This window comes from Paramormyrops kingsleyae, chromosome 23 (genome assembly GCF_048594095.1).
Source record: "Paramormyrops kingsleyae isolate MSU_618 chromosome 23, PKINGS_0.4, whole genome shotgun sequence".
Taxonomy (NCBI): domain Eukaryota; kingdom Metazoa; phylum Chordata; class Actinopteri; order Osteoglossiformes; family Mormyridae; genus Paramormyrops; species Paramormyrops kingsleyae.
Window position 1 is genome coordinate 3,957,949 of NC_132819.1, and position 16,719 is coordinate 3,974,667.

The 16,719-nt window shown below is 44.7% G+C and overlaps 1 protein-coding gene across 2 annotated transcripts in view; it reads right to left on the reverse strand.

The window, feature by feature from the left end:
- LOC111860223 (class I histocompatibility antigen, F10 alpha chain-like) overlaps positions 1-16,719 on the reverse strand; it is a 108,528-nt gene that overhangs the window by 41,997 nt on the left and 49,812 nt on the right. The window lies entirely within an intron of this gene.

Below are 16,719 nucleotides of genomic sequence, written 5' to 3' on the forward strand. Positions count from 1 at the left end.
CCCCCCAGCCCAGCCGGAACCCCAGCCCGGAGGCAGAGCACCCCCAGAACCCCAAGCCCGCCCCGGACCCACCCAGGAGCAGCACGGCCGCCAGGCTGGTACCCTACGTCCGCCGGCACAGGCAACCCCAGCAGCGCTGCATGCAGCTGCCAGAAAGACGCCACCCAAGGGCCACCAAAGCCCCATCCAGGCCAGGACCGCAGTCCCAGCGCCGAACCCCCCCAGAAAACCCCCCCCCCAGGGAACCCCCAGACACCCCAAGCCCATAGGCCCCCCCCCACACCAACAACAAAGACCGAAGCGGGACAAACCTGCGACCCCCCACCGCCACTAGGTGATGGAGCTGATCAAAGGAGCCCAGAGAGATTGGTCTAATGTGGCGGCAGAAGCTGTATCATACATTAATGATATTGACACGAATACATACAGTAAACTGGTTAAATTTGCAGACGACACTAAGGTGGGCGGGGTAGCAGATACTAATCTAGCAGCAGAAAGGCTTCAACGGGATCTGGATTTAATTAGCGAATGGGCTGATACTTGGCAGATGAAATTTAACACAGATAAATGTAAGGTAATCCATGCAGGGAGCAGAAATATACAGTACAGATATTTTATGGGTTCCACTGAAATAAAGGTAGCTGATTACGAGAAAGATCTCGGTATGTATGTTGATGCTTCCATGTCCCACTCTCGCCAATGTGGGGAAGCAATAAAAAAGGCGAACAGAATGTTGGGTTATATCTCTAGATGTGTGGAGTTTAAGTCAAGGGAGGTGATGTTACACTTATATAATTCCTTGGTAAGACCCCACCTAGAATACTGTGTGCAGGTTTGGTCACCATACCTCAAGAAGGACATTACTGCCTTAGAAAAGGTGCAACGAAGAGCTACGAGAATGATACCTGGTCTTAGAGGAATGTCTTACGAGGAGAGGTTAGCGGAACTGAATCTGTTCAGTCTTGAGCAAAGGAGACTAAGGGGGGATATGATTCAGGTCTATAAGATTCTAATGGGTCTGGATGCTGTTCAGCCAAATGACTATTTCAATATTAGTCTAAATACTAGAACTCGTGGCCATAAGTGGAAATTAGCGGGAGAACATTTTAAAAGAAATTTGAGGAAGCACTTCTTTACACAGCGTGTAGTCAGAGTATGGAATAGTCTTCCTGCTAGTGTAGTGGAAGCTAAAACCATGGGTTCCTTTAAATCAGAGCTAGATAAGATTTTAACAACTCTAAGCTATTAGCTAAGTTCTCCCCAAACGAGCTTGATGGGCCGAATGGCCTCCTCTCGTTTGTAAATTTCTTATGTTCTTATGTTCTTATGTTCTTAATATGGTCCAGCAAACTCTCTCTATATTGGTTGATATTAAGGTTATTTTTATTTTTCCAGTTCATGAGGACAGTCTTCTTAGCAATGCATAAAGCGGTGAAAGCCATGTGGGTTGTGTTAATCTCGGTAGTGACACCATCTAAGTCACCCAACAAGCAGACTGAAGGAGAGGCTGGAATGGTACATTTCAGACACTTTGATAAGTCCTCACAAATCCTGCGCCAAAACATCTGAACAGGTGGACAGAACCAAAGAGCATGGATATAATTGTCAGGTGTATCCCCTTGACAGTGTGAGCAGTTGTTAGAAGATGTAAAACCCATCCTGAACATCCGATGCCCTGTATAGTGCACTCTATGCAGGATTTTGTATTGTATTAATTGTAAATTGGGACTTCTAATCAGTTCAAAGGTTTTTAAGCATGTCTTAGACCAGAAATTGTGGTTCCAGCTGATTGATAAATCTGCCTCCCATTTTGCAACAGGAAGGGATATTGAATCATCCATTTTGGAAAGTGTCCTGTATATTTTAGACAGTAATTTGGGGGTTTTGAGATTAAGGAATTCTGCCACCCTTGGTGGTATTTGTAATTTGATTTGATTAGACTTGAATTTCCTTTTTACTATAGATTTAACTTGTTGATATTCTAAAAATCTATTCTTGTTAATCCCATGTCTTTTAACTAATAAGTCAAAGGGGATAAAGTCTATTTCTTCGAATATATGTTCCAAGTATTTAATACCTTTACAACTCCAATCCGGGAAATTTATCATATTATTGTTTAGTAGTATGTCAGGGTTGTTCCAGATGGGAGTACGTTTGCATGGGATTAATGAAGACTCAGTCATTTTAAGAAACTCCCACCATGCTGTCAGAGAAGAGCTGATACTGATGCTTTTGAAGCATTCATGTCGTTTAATGTTTGAGCTAATAGTAGATCCGAAATCTCTATGTTATTGCATAGAGCCTGTTCTACGTCTAGCCAAGGTTCATCTAAGAGGGTATGTTTTAGCCATCCTGAGATGTTTTGAAGCCTGTTGGCTAAGAAGTAGTGGTGAAAGTTAGGCAGATCTAGTCCTCCTTTGTCCTTGGTCCTTTGCAGCGTTTTTAAGCTAATACGCGGTGGTTTATCTTTCCAAAGGAATTTAGAGATGGCGGAGTCCAGAGATCTAAACCAGTCAGGTGATGGTTTACTTGGAATCATTGCAAATAAATAATTAATTTTTGGTAACACCATCATTTTTATTGATGCAACCCTTCCCATGAGTGATATGGGCAGGGACTTCCATCTAGCCAGCTCATCCTCTACCTTCTTTAAAAGTGGGATGTGGTTTAATTTAGTTAAATCTGCCAGCCTAGGTGAAACATTAATACCTAAATATTTAATATCCCCAGATTGCAGTGGAGTGGAGGAAGAATTCTGAAAGGAGCAATTAATTGGAAGAACTGTGGATTTTAACCAGTTTATCGAATAATCTGAGACTCTTGAGAAAGAGTTTATTAATGTAATTACCTCAGAGAGAGTGGTTTGTGAATGCTGGAGAAAGAGTAACACATCATCCGCATAAAGACTGACCTTATGTTCCACATTCTTGCATTTGATGCCTTTAATCACTATAGCCTGTATAATTGCTGCTGGTAGTGGTTCAATAAAAATTGCAAACAGTGAGGGGGAGAGAGGGCATCCCTGCCTGGTGCCCCTCTTGAGACAGAAGCTAGAGGATGTTTGGTCATTTGTCCTAACACATGCTGTTGGGGAACTATATAATATTTTTAACCAGTTTATGAAAGAGGTTCCAAAACCAAATTTGCGTAATGTTGCAAATAAAAAATTCCAACTAACTCTATCGAATGCTTTTTCTGCATCTAGAGACAATATTGTGATTTGAAGGTTTTTATTGCACGAATAGTCTATCAGATTGAGTAATCTACGTGTGTTTGTTGATGAGTGCCTCCCTTTTATGAAACCAGTTTGGTCAGGATGAATTATATGGAAGAATTTCTGCATATTGCGTAAATTTATGCAACAGTTATAAGAAACACCTTAGTGGTGCAGCTTGGACACATCCTCAGTGATGAACCCAGGGTCACAGGGTGTTTCGGGTCTTAGATCATATTTCGCGTTCATAAAATGTCACCAACCCATCCAGTTCATTAAGTTGTAAAGTGTGATTAAGGCAGTGCACCGTGGGACAAAGCAAATGTACCACAGCTGAATTGCTTGATGTTTCGTCACATTTAATACATTAGCATTAAGATTTAGTGTGTTGCCTCAATGGCATCTACAGTAATATGGATACAGCGCACTAATTAATACCTGTTAGAGAGAAAGTTATTCTGAAAATGTAAGGGGTGTGCATTATCCCCCAGGTTCACCTGATCAAGGCAAACTTCAGCTGGAAGCTAGAAGCTTTAGCTAGAAACTCCCCTGGTCAGCGCATTGGTGGAATAGCTAAAGTTAATGAACTGGATGGGTTGGTGACATTTTATGAACGCGAAATATGTGTTGCATACACCGATTCCTAATAAAAGTACACTATTGTAGAACTACAAAGATGCAATTCCATGCTGTAAACTGGCTCCGGAGCTTCCCGCCATGTTGCTATATTCTGAGGCATCATGTAGTGGGCGTGCTCAGATGGTTAAAGGCGTGTTCACTCCAAATTCCAGCTGACCAATAGACGTGTAAGCTGCTAAGGCCCGCCCACCCGTTAAAACAGTGCCAAAAGTCAGAAGCAAAAAAACATTCCAAAAGCAAAAAAAAAAATCCAAAAGCAAAGAAAAATATTCCAGAAGCAAAAAAAAAAATATCCAAAAGCAAAGAAAAACATTCCAGAAGCAAAACACATTAGAGAAGAAGAAGGATAAAATGATTTTATTAGACTTTTTTGATATTTGGAATACAAATTTTCATTCTGATACTTAATGATTTGCTTGCGGTTTTCAAAATTTTGATTGATACTTTTGGCACAAAATTAACTCCATACGGTTTGGTCTAAAGCCAGACTGATATAATTCATTAGTATTATTTTTTTGCAGGAAAGAAGACAACTGACGAACTACAACCTTTTCCATGATCTTTGAAATGAAAGGAAGATTTGAGATAGGTCTATAGTTTTCTAAAACACTAGGTTCAAGATTTGGTTTCTTTAGGACGGGTCTAATAACAGCCATTTTAAAAGCTTGGATATGTTCCAAAACCTTAAGAGATGAGTTTAACACATTTAACAGGGTATTGCTAATCTGCGGTGCATTTTCCTTGAAGAATTTTGTAGGAATTGGGTCTACAAGGTTTGTAGAGGATTTACAGGAGGAAATTAAGCTCAAGAGTTCTGAGTGTTTTATAGGAATTTAAGATTCAAAGGTCTCATTATTGATAGGCATAAGACTAGCAGGAGCCTGGCAGCCGTAGGTAGCTAAGGACGTGCACTGGATGGTCTGTCTAATCTTAGTTATTTTACCATAAAAAAATGTAATAAAGTCATCACTCTTAAGAGCTTGCGGGACTTGCGAGTTTAATGGAGAATTCTGTGTTAACCTAGCCACGGATTCAAATAGGAATTTTGGATTGGTTTTGTTCCTGTCTATTAATCTGGAGAGATACACAGACCTAGCAGTCACTAGTGCTTGTCTGTATTTAGACAGGCAGATTTCCATGCAGATTTGAAAACTTCTAGTTTAGTTGAGCACCATTTGCGTTCTAGCTTGCGTGATGCCTGTTTGAGTTCACATGTATGATCAGAGTACCAGGGGGCAGGTTTCTTATCTCTATGCTTTATCTTCTTAAGTGGAGCTACAAGATCTAGTGCACTACGAAGGGATTTTTCCATGTTTGCAGTTGCCTGTTCAATTTCATTTATACATGATGCTTCAGATGTAAGGCTGAAGGACTGTGGAAGTTGTTTCATTACCAATGGATAAGCGGGTCAGGCTGGATAGGCGGGTCAGGCTGGACCTGTGGAGCCGCGGGTAGTGCGGCGGCAGCAGCAGTAGGCGGTGCTGGCAGGTCCGGGGCAGGCAGGTCCGGAGCAAGCAGGTCCGGAATAGGCAGGTCCGGAATAGGCACACCTGGGACTGCCCCTTTAAGGGCTTTTGGTACCCGGGGAATGCCGTCTCTTACCGCGCGTATTCCTCCGAGGCCCAGACGCTCCGGCCGATAGTAGTACGCCTCTAACGGAGGTGGCTTTTCCTCAACGTGAGGCTTACCGGCATCAGCGGCGTCTTCCCAGGTGGAGAGAAGTGAGCACGCTCCCAGGAAGAGCGTCGGGGCGGCTCTCTTCTTTCCCCTGCGCCTCATCCTCTTCGGAAGAGCGGGGCTCTCTAGCACCCAGGGCAGGTCTTCAGAGCTGGGGGGTTGAGCGGCACAAGCCGCGTTACGCTCAGTCTTGCGCTGCCTAAGAGGCGTCTTTCGCTGTGCGGTGGAGGCTGGAGCCCTTGCCGTCTTGCTGGAGACTGGGATGGAGGTAGGTGGTGAGTCGGGGGGCGGCTCCCAGGAGGCGTATCCCAGAGGGGACAACCAGACTGCCGCTCTCTCCCTCAGCCGCCATTGGTGTTCTCCCACCTTCTTATGCAGCTGCTCCTCACCGATGTCATACCTCTTTTTGATGAGCACCCAACATCTCTCCACGAGCAGGCGGGCTACTGGATCTTCCTGGAGCTCCAGCATGTTGGTCCACCAGATGACCTCTTCATCTATGGGGAGTTCCTCCCCGGTAGCGCTGAGCGTGTGGGGGAGATTTGTCATTCTGTCACGATCGGCTTGCAGGCGATCCGGGAAGCAGGGAAACGGAGCCAGAAAGTCGGGTAAAACCGGGGATTTATTAAAGATAGACAGGACCGGGGAAACACGACAGCGAACATCAATGACAAATCTAGGGAAACTGACTCAGACTACGACTAAATACACAAGACTAGGCAAATGTAACAGGCAACAGGTGAGAACAATCAGAAATCGACATGAGGTAATGAGGGGGCGTGGCACACACGAGGATCGTTCGGAGCTGAATGTGACAATAATCTTTATATAATTTAGAAATACATGCATACAAACAAGTGAGTGATAACTATGAACCATTTTTAAATGAACTAATAAACTAAATTGTAAAATCGAGAAGGAGCAGCTGCTGTAAAGCAGTAATATGTGCTTCAGAGTGGATCTGTGACATCATTTCCGGACCAACAGTGGACTTCCCACCTGTCAATGGATGTATCATAGAAGATGTCTATGGCTGTGTCTCTCAGTGGATCTGTGATGTCATTTCCTGCCTGTCAGTGGATGTGACTCTCAGTGGATCTGCAGCCAGACTCTATTGGGACGCACCCACAGATTCGATTGCTTAGCCTTGGTATCCTAGATGTATAACTCTTATTTTTAACTTTGTATTTTTACATGTGAATTCGGACCATCAAATTGGAGCAACTTTGGAATGTTCTCTTTGAATTTTTGAAACTTGAGTTTTTTGTAATTTGTATCTTTAAACCCTGAATTTGATTTATCGTGAATTTTTGAACATGGAAAAATAGCAGTGAAACTGCATTATAGAAAATTTGAAGACTGTAATTGAGAGGCAAAAAAATACCTGATGCATATTTCCAATGCATAAATATTCAATGTTAGAATTTCAGTGGCATATAAAATTCAAATTGTGATGAGACAGATTTGTTTCCATAATAAGTCATACGATATAACTGATCAGATGAGATTCTTCAATTCTACATGCAAAGTTTGCCCTACTCATGGCGTTTCAGACCTGGACCTTCCATATCAAAGGGGCCATGAATGTTGGAAGCTCCACCAAAACACTGAATTAAAAAAATAAGTTTTGAATAAAATGAATGAAATAAAATTCATTAAGTTTTCTAAAGGCTGTAGTTTCAAAACTGTACGAGAGCACACCTTCGGTATAGCAGCACCTGTGATTTTCAGAGAAATCTGAGAAGGTGACCTGAGAAATTTCTCCTCCACTGGGTGATTTGATACGAAAGGACTTACCAAGTACGTGTTGATGTGTGTGTATCATTATCACAAAGAAACTTATACGAGTTACTCAGTTGTTTACAGTCCACGATAATGCCATTCAGAATAAACAAATTGTATGAGAGGTAGGCTCCAGTTTAAAATATACATTACACAAAACAGTTGCAAAGCATTCCTATTCTATGCATTTAAATGAGTATTTCTAATGTAGCTTCTTATTACCCTCCAGATCACCACTTATCCTCTTATCACTACTTCGGTCCAGCTCTCACCAACAGAGATTCATATTGCTTGCTGCTGAGCGGAAAGTAGACCTGAAACCAGCCGATGTGTAAATGGAGCTCCCTTATTAAACACTCCAAGCTGCTCTAAATATGAACACAAGTGGTCAGCTGGACACACCTTAGTTGCATGGTAGGCACAGGTGTATACGGCGATGTGTCTCGACTGTCTGCTTGTGATCCGATCGCCCAATACGCATTTTAAAACTAAGTGTAAACAGGCCCGGAGAGTTTCGTACACCCACACTTTTTTGCTTTTTGCATGGTAAAATATCAGAGCCAGTGATCTCTTTTTGTAACCAGGTACAGTTCTCATTGTTTCTATCAACCGTGAAATGTGGATGTATTTCCGTTTCGCAACTATTTTGCACGTATCTTCACGACAACTGCCTAGTGAGTATGTGCTGGGTCTAGCGGTAGCGCCACTATAAGCGCGGCGTCTTCCGCGTTCGGTGCACTGATGCGGGCAACGCAGAAAGGCACAATTAGCGCTGATGCGAGGCTACTGGTTGTGTTAAACTTTTTTTTTCCCAGTAACAAGCAGGGTTATCAGTTCCGGTCACCTTTTTTATTAAAACATGTCTTGCAATATTCGGTCGCACACTCTTGTGTTTTATATGGGACTGACAATACTTGGGTGAGTAAATTGCATTGTCTATTATGTTGAATTTCGATAACTGTTTCAGTTATAAATAAGTGTCTGCATTTTGAGAACGTTACAGTAAAACGTATCAACTGGCTAATTGTGCAGCTTTAAACTAACATTTAAACGTTACATTTAAACATAATGTAAAAAGAAATAAAACACGTTAAGACGCGTATGTGTCCATTTTACTTAAAACCTTTAATGTACTGTTGGAGTCAGAACTCCGCCAGGTCCGTTGATGAGAAGAGATTCACTGCACAGTCGAGGAGTAGTTGCAAGTCACCATTTTATTCTCTGACAGATTGCAATCTGGGAACAACTATCTGACATACATTCAGCATGTACAGGAAGAAGCTCGAGCCGTATGTATCGGCTCTGTCTCTTTATAGGCAACAACAACAACAACAAATTTATTTTTGTATAGCGCATTATCACAACATTACATTGTCCCAAAGCGCTTTACAGCATCCCCACCCAAAGCCCCCAGTGAGTAAGCCATAGGCGACAGTGGCAAGGAAAAACTCCCTAGAAGGAAGAAACCTTGGGAGGGACCAGACTCAAAGGGGGAGCCTATCCTCCAGGGGCCGGCAGGGAGAGTAAAATACAGTTAAATCTGAAACACAAACGGGGAGCAGGGGGGAGATGACAAGCCGGTGCCACCACTCCCTCCAATCGCCAGGCAGCCAGAAGGCAGGGAGCGGGTCATACAAGGAAGATGACAGGCAGAACGGCGAGCTGGATGCACGGTCGTCATTGGTAGTGGCGACGTCACATGTTGCAGGGTGTGCTGGACATCTTGATAGATTGAGGCCTTCTGGGGGTCACCCCCCTCTTCTTGGTACCTTTCCGTGTACGTGACTACAACATGTTTTGACATTTGCTCTGCTTAGCCAGTATATGCATAAATGTTTTGACTTTTGCTCTAGTTTACCAGCCAGCCCATTAAGCAGCGGGTTCATCTCCCCGCTTTGTCTAGCACTAAGTATAAATAAGTGTTGGTTAGATGATGGGTTCCTGTTTTCTGCGCACTATCAGTTCTTAATTCTCTGCAACTGCATGGGTGAGATCTGTCCATCATACAGGCCTAGTATCAGTTCCCCTTTCTGCTATCTGCTTTATTTTAGACGCTATTTTCTTAGAAATTAGTAGCTGCATAATTGTACAATTAACCCCTCAATTTCCCCCTTTTGATCTCCGCAAGGAGATCACCTTACGGACGGGAAAGCTCAACCTCCAGATGAAGGCCATCATCTTCCTCCCTCCTGACAGGGAGAAGAGGCATCATCTGGGTATAGGCGTTATCACGCTTCTCTATCACCGTGGTAATGAGGCGAACTGACAGTGCGCGTGCACAGGGAATACAACAACACCCGCAAGTGACTAGGATAGCCGTAAAAGAAGCCATGGATAATAACAGCGAAGTCATCAAGCCTTTCCATTGTCCGCACATGGAGGTCAGCCAGTCATCCCAGATGTTAGTAATCCCGGAGTGGTCATGCATCGTTTTGGAGAGGATCCGAAGACCCTCAAGTGCCCTGGTCACTGAACCGTCTGGTGCAGTATTATTGGGGATGAAAGTGCAACATACTTCCCCGAACATAACGCACACTCCCCCCTTTTCAGCCAATAACATGTCCAGCGCCATCCTATTTTGCACGGCCATGAGGGACGTGGGGCCTAACTGTTCTGCAAGGCCCGCCACTGCGTCCCTAGTCAAGTTCGAAAGGCGCAACACATTATAATGGACATAGTTAATGCGATCCACATTTTTATTAGGGGTAATCGGGAATAACGCCGCCACAAGGGGAATGTTCTCAAATCCCGCGGCCACCTGATCTGCCAATTTAAACTCATCCGGCAAGTCCTCTCGGTACCCCTATGGCGTCGATGTATGTCAGGGAATCTACCGTCGGATCAAAATTAGGATTCTCGCGTCTGCGTCTGCTGACTACGCGCTTTTGCCATATTTTAGCAAGGGGTGGTGTGGTAGTGCTAGCCAATATATCGGGGCGTTCTCCTATCAAAACTAATGGCGCCCCTAACCTTACCATGGCGCACGTTCCTTGACCACTGAGAGTCATCCTGACATGTAACTTATCGCGACCACAGTACCAATAGAGGCCTGAACGGGCCAGATGTCCAATCACTGTGTCCCCGGATCCATTATGTACGATCCTTTGGCACCACTCGCTAGGGATGTCCCCAATGTGCGGACCAGTGCCTGTGAAGTTAAAACAGACGTAGTCCCCTATTCGGGGGACAAATGGTCCTGCTTTGGTCCGGGGGTTGATAGGTGGAAAAAGAGATGCTAGGGTGGTACAGTTCGCCGGGGTGGCTTCTCGGGTCAGGGCTATCATGCAGCCGTAGCCCCAGGCATCCGAAACATGCAATGGGGCTGGCTCTGTATAGAGCTGGGGTCTGCCCGAGGCACAGGCCACACAGCCCTCCATCTGCTGCTCTTTCGCTGTCTGAGCAATCCAGGCCAACCAAAGGTTGCCGTCTTTGTACCCCGTGATCAATCCCAAAAGGTCTAAAGGATTAAGTCTGGTATAATCTATCTGAAGCACCCTAGACACATTCACGGACAGAGATGGAGTAATAGTCAATTGTACTGGAGAGCCTCCCGGGGGTTGTGGCGCTTCTGTGGAAGGGCCGACAAAGTGGACGATCTATTCCAGATTGGTCAACACCCAGCAGGATGGTTAGCTGGTCTCCTGCGGTCGGGGGACAGTAATACTCCCCCACAGACAACGCTAGTGGATTAAAACCCGATCTTCCCATATAACCTACCCTAGAGAAGGTAATGTTAGTCCACCAGTCCCTATTGAATCTTGGACCAGTGGGCTCCCAGGGCCCAGTGTACTTAGCCACCATGTCCCAATCGTCGCACCCCTTGAACACACGTGTCGCCCAGTGTCGACCAAAAGCGCATATCGAATGATAGTAGTAAGAACATAAGAAATTTACAAACGAGAGGAGGCCATTCGGCCCATCAAGCTCGTTTGGGGAGAACTTAACTAATAGCTCAGAGTTGTTAAAATCTTATCTAGCTCTGATTTAAAGGAACCCATGGTTTTAGCTTCCACTACACTAGCAGGAAGATTATTCCATACTCTAACTACACGCTGTGTAAAGAAGTGCTTCCTCAAATTTGTTTTAAAATGTTCTCCCGCTAATTTCCACTTATGGCCACGAGTTCTAGTATTTAGACTAATATTGAAATAGTCATTTGGCTGAACAGCATCTAGACCCGTTAGAATCTTATAGACCTGAATCATATCCCCCCTTAGTCTCCTTTGCTCAAGGCTAAACAGATTCAGTTCCCCTAACCTCTCCTCATAAGACATTCCTCTAAGACCAGGAATCATTCTCGTAGCTCTTCGTTGCACCTTTTCTAAGGCAGCAATGTCCTTCTTGAGGTATGGTGACCAAACCTGCACACAGTATTCTAGGTGGGGTCTTACCAAGGAATTATATAAGTGTAACATCACCTCCCTTGACTTAAACTCCACACATCTAGAGATATAACCCAACATTCTGTTCGCCTTTTTTATTGCTTCCCCACACTGGCGAGAGTGGGACATGGAAGCATCAACATACATACCGAGATCTTTCTCGTAATCAGCTACCTTTATTTCAGTGGAACCCATAAAATATCTGTACGTTATATTTCTGCTCCCTGCATGGATTACCTTACATTTATCTGTGTTAAATTTCATCTGCCAAGTATCAGCCCATTCGCTAATTAAATCCAGATCCCGTTGAAGCCTCTCTGCTGCTAGATTAGTATCTGCTACCCCGCCCACCTTGGTGTCGTCTGCAAATTTAACCAGTTTACTGTATGTATTTGTGTCAATATCATTAATGTAAATTAGGAACAATAGTGGTCCTAAAATTGAACCCTGCGGTACCCCACTATGAACGGAGGCCCACTGTGACATTGTGCCTCTAATAACTACTCGCTGCTTCCTGTCAGTTAGCCAGTTTTTGATCCAAGCTGCCACAGTTCCTAAAATCCCTGCAGCTTTAAGCTTTAGCAAGAGTCGTTTGTGGGGGACAACATCAAAGGCCTTCTGGAAATCTAAGTAAATCACATCATAGGCCTTTTTGTGATCAATTTCACTTGTAGCTTCCTCAAAGAACTCAAGTAGATTCATTAAGCAGGCTTTCCCTCTCCTAAATCCATGTTGGCTATCCTTTATAATGTTATTTGCATCTAGGTAATCTACCATTTTCACTTGAATTATAGCTTCCATTATTTTTCCAGTAATGCTAGTTAAACTGATTGGCCTATAGTTTGCTGGATTACTTCTACAGTATCCCCTTTTTTGAATATGGGTGTTATATTAGCATGCTTCCAATCTGATGGTACCACACCCGCAGATAACGATTTCTGGAATATTAAAGTTAAAGGTTGGCTAATAATATCCCTCATCTCTTTTAAGACTATAGGTAAGATGCCATCAGGCCCCTGCGATTTATTTATTTTGAGTTTAGCTAGGCTTAGTATCACATCAACCTCAGTTATACATATATTGGTCATAGACGATACTGTATTCGTATTAATTGGTGGTAAGTTACTTGTGTTCTCTATTGTGAACACCCTTGAAAAATAATCATTAAACTCATTTACTATATCAATTTCGTTATCAATTATAAGGCCCTTACTATCCTGCAAATTAGTGATTTCAGCTTTTAGTGCTCTCTTGGAGTTAAAATATTGGAAGAAACCTTTACTGTCATGCTTAGCCTCCAATGCAATTTTTCTTTCTACATCCCTCTTTGATAGCCTAATGTCATTTTTTAACTCTGCCTGTAGAGTAAGCGTGGCAAAGCCACATAGCATAGCCCCGGTATGACGCGTTCTGTTCATGACAATCTATTACGTTGCATAAGTCAAACACGAAGGTGGTGGGGGTGCCTCTTATATAGTAAAGCTGCAGAGGCGCCTGTCCCTCAAAACCCACGCAGTCGGGATGGTTGGCCTCTCCAGTCTGGACAATGGACAACAACATAATCATCAGCAATTTAAGCATTACACATAATACATTTGTTTCCCCCAAATTTCCCTTCTTCATCCCGAATCTCTGCATGCTGGTCCTGTTGATCTGCAGCGGACGAGGTGTTGATTCTCTTCAATCAGTCAGGGGTAGACTTCCCTGCTGACCTGCTCAGGCCAAGGGATTATTCTGCCCTTCTGTAAAGACCTGAGTCACGTCTAGTTCAGCCGAACTGACGCTCTGTATGTCTTCTCCGAGTGCCTTCTGGATTTCTGCTGTGGTTCTGCCTGGCTCCTCCGTGGCCGCACACTAGCTCCAATGGAACCACGTGTCACCTTTGCCTTTCAGACGGACCGCGTGTGACGTCCTTTCGGTGACCTGGAAGGGGCCAGTCCACCTGGGCTCTGACCACTTCCGTTCGATGACTTTCAGGAGCACCCACTCTGCCGTATGTGGTTCGGGTTGCTGATTCTTGGGTCTCATCTCCTGAATCTGTTTGAAAAAATCTGCAACGAGAACTTGTAAACCATCATAGTATACCTTAGGATTTCGCTCCCCCTTCTCATCGGGGGTCCAGGTTAACCCTCTCTGGGGTCCTGGGAACTGTCTGCCTGTCTGGAGCTCAAAGGGGGTGAACCCAGTCCCCCTGTTTACGGAACACCTCACTGACATCAGTGCCAGCGGTAAAGCATCAACCCAATTCATTTTTGTCTGCACAGATTTTTGCCAATTTTTGTTTTATTGTTTGGTTCATTCGTTCCACTTTTCCCTGGGACTGCGGATGATACACAGTTCCGAACGCATGTCTCAATCCCAATGCTTTCTTCACTGTCTGGAGATCTTCATTCTTAAAATAGGTCCCATTGTCCGATCGAATCCTGTTGGGAAACCCGTGTCGCGGTATATACTGATTAATCAGGAACTTTATTACGGATGCCCCATCCTCCTTTCTTGTGGGCCATGCTTCTGGCCACCCTGAGAACGCATCCACACACATCAACACATACCTGAACCCTTTTACTGGAGTTATCATATCAGTGTAATCTATAATGATTTCTTCCCCTGAGCTGATGCATATTGGAAACTGCCCTTTTTCCGGCTTGACTGTGGGTCGCGAGTTATGAAGGGTGCAGGTCGCACATCCCTGGACGTGTCCCTGCACCATTTCTTTCATAAACGGATGCCACCACATTGTCAAGTTTTCTAACAATTGTCTCACCCCTGCATGACCAACCCCATGAGCCTCTGTTAAAATTGTCTGCCGAATACCAGGGGGCAAAGCTGGTCTCCCTTCCTTATTCTGCCACAGCCCCCCTTCCTTGCATCCCCCTTTCCTTATCCACATAGTTTTCTCCTCTGGAGATGCTTTGTCCTGTTCTTGCTTGACTTTCTCTAAAGTTAGTCTATCGCTCAGCCTAACTTTGCTTCTTCGTCTGCTACCTGATTTCCCTTTGCCACCGTTGTTCCTGACCCTTCGTGGCCCTTACACTTCACTATTGCGATTCTTTTAGGAAGCATTAGGGCTTCTGCCAGTTCTTTCATCTCTGCTTCGTGTTTTATTGGCTTGTTTCCTGCAGTCAAAAATCCTGCTCTCAGCCATTGGCTGAGTTCCACATGCACGGCGCCTACAGCATATGCTGAATCTGAGTATATGGTGACTTCTTTTCCGTCTGCTAGTTTTAGCGCCTCGATCGCTGCTATCACTTCGGCCCTCTGAGCTGACTGGGCTCCTTCCAGTCTTTCTGCCTTCAAGGTCACATAGTCCTGGCCTTGTTTGGCAACCACTGCGTATCCTGCCTGCAAACCTCCTTTGTCTGTTCTGAAACAACACCCATCTGTGAACCAGTCCTCTGTCCCTTCTATTTTTTCTGCTTCCAAATCTAGTCTAACCTTCTCCTCTTTCTGAACTCTGTAATCACACACATGAGGTTCTCCCCCACTCATCCGGTCAGCCATATTAATCCCTTCATGGGAAAAATTTTAATTGGGTGCCTCTAGTATTTTGCTAAGTCTCTGCTGCCTGAGGGACGTCATGGTAAACGTTTGTGAGTTAACATAAGCCACCACGCTGTGTGAAGTCAAAATATGCAGTGCATGTCCCATCACTATATGTGCTGTTTTCTGAATGATTTTGGCCACTCCTGCTGCGTGCCTTGTGCATGCCGGGTGTCTTTTTTCTGTAGTATCTAATTTTACACAGACGTACATCAACACTCTCCTTTCTCCCCCTTTTTTCTGAAACAGGATGCCGTTCGCAACATCATCCGTTTCAGAAACATCCAAATGGAACGGGAGAGAGTAATCTGGGAGGGCTGGGTCTGCGGCCTGAGCTAATCTTTGCTTTAAGGCAATAAAAGCCTCTTCTGACGGCTGATCCCAATTCAGGGATGCACTGAGGCGACACAGGCCATGCTCACGGACCAAAGCCCGCAGGGGCTGTGTGAGCCCCGTGTAATCTGGAACGTAAGTGCGACTGTACCCTGTAAGGCCTAAAAAGGACAACATGTCTTTCACTGTAATGGGTTTTGGATGATGTAGGATAGCTGAACGATGAGCTGGGGAGAGGCCTGTGCCTGCACTGGACAGCACTCGACCTAAAAAGGACACAACTGTCTGCGCAACTTGCAGTTTATCTTTACTGACCTTGAACCCTTTGTCCGACAGTCAGAGCAGCACTGACTGGGTGGCTTGTAGGGCCGCCTCCGAGGTTGGGGCAGCAATCAGAAGGTCATTGATTCGTGAGCAGCCTCGAACCCATGCCCAAAGGGTTCCAGCTTCTGTGCCACATGCTTGACCCATAGTGCCATGTTGTAGTCAGCAGTGCAGGGAACAGGCACAATACACTAGGGCCAATGACAATGGCTGATAACGGCTGCTTGCCACACAGGGAAGAGACACAAGGACAGGGTCAGACGGGCACTGACCCTATTACATGGGGTGTCTGGAGCCTAGAAGCACAGAGCAGGGAATTCACACATGCACACCTACAGGTAATTTGGTAACTCCAATTAGCCTCAGCATGTTTTGGGACTATAGGGGGAAACTGGAAAACCCACAACTATGTGGGAAAAACAAGGAAACTCCACACACATGGAGCCATGGCAGAGACTCAAACTCTGCTCCTTGGCCACAGCGGTAACCACCGCACCACCATGCCACCCTTTGACTTAAATTATTTTACTTAATTTACTATGAGTTAATACATCGTGGGAACCAATTAGTAAAACGTGCCCACAATACAGACAATGTTTTTTTTGTGCGGGGCTCCAATCAGCACCCGTCCCGTCATATTGAAATGAATAAAGCTCCTCTGAATTTGAACCAGTACGGGACGCGCTTTGTCTCCCCGCCCCAGCATATTTTGTAGTGTACAAAGTCTCATTTTTCTTCAGATTGCAAGTGGCAACCCTAGGTTGGGTTCGACCTACAAACACACTCTTAAAAGCCTTGCATTGTAAGCAATTATTAGTGAGAGATACT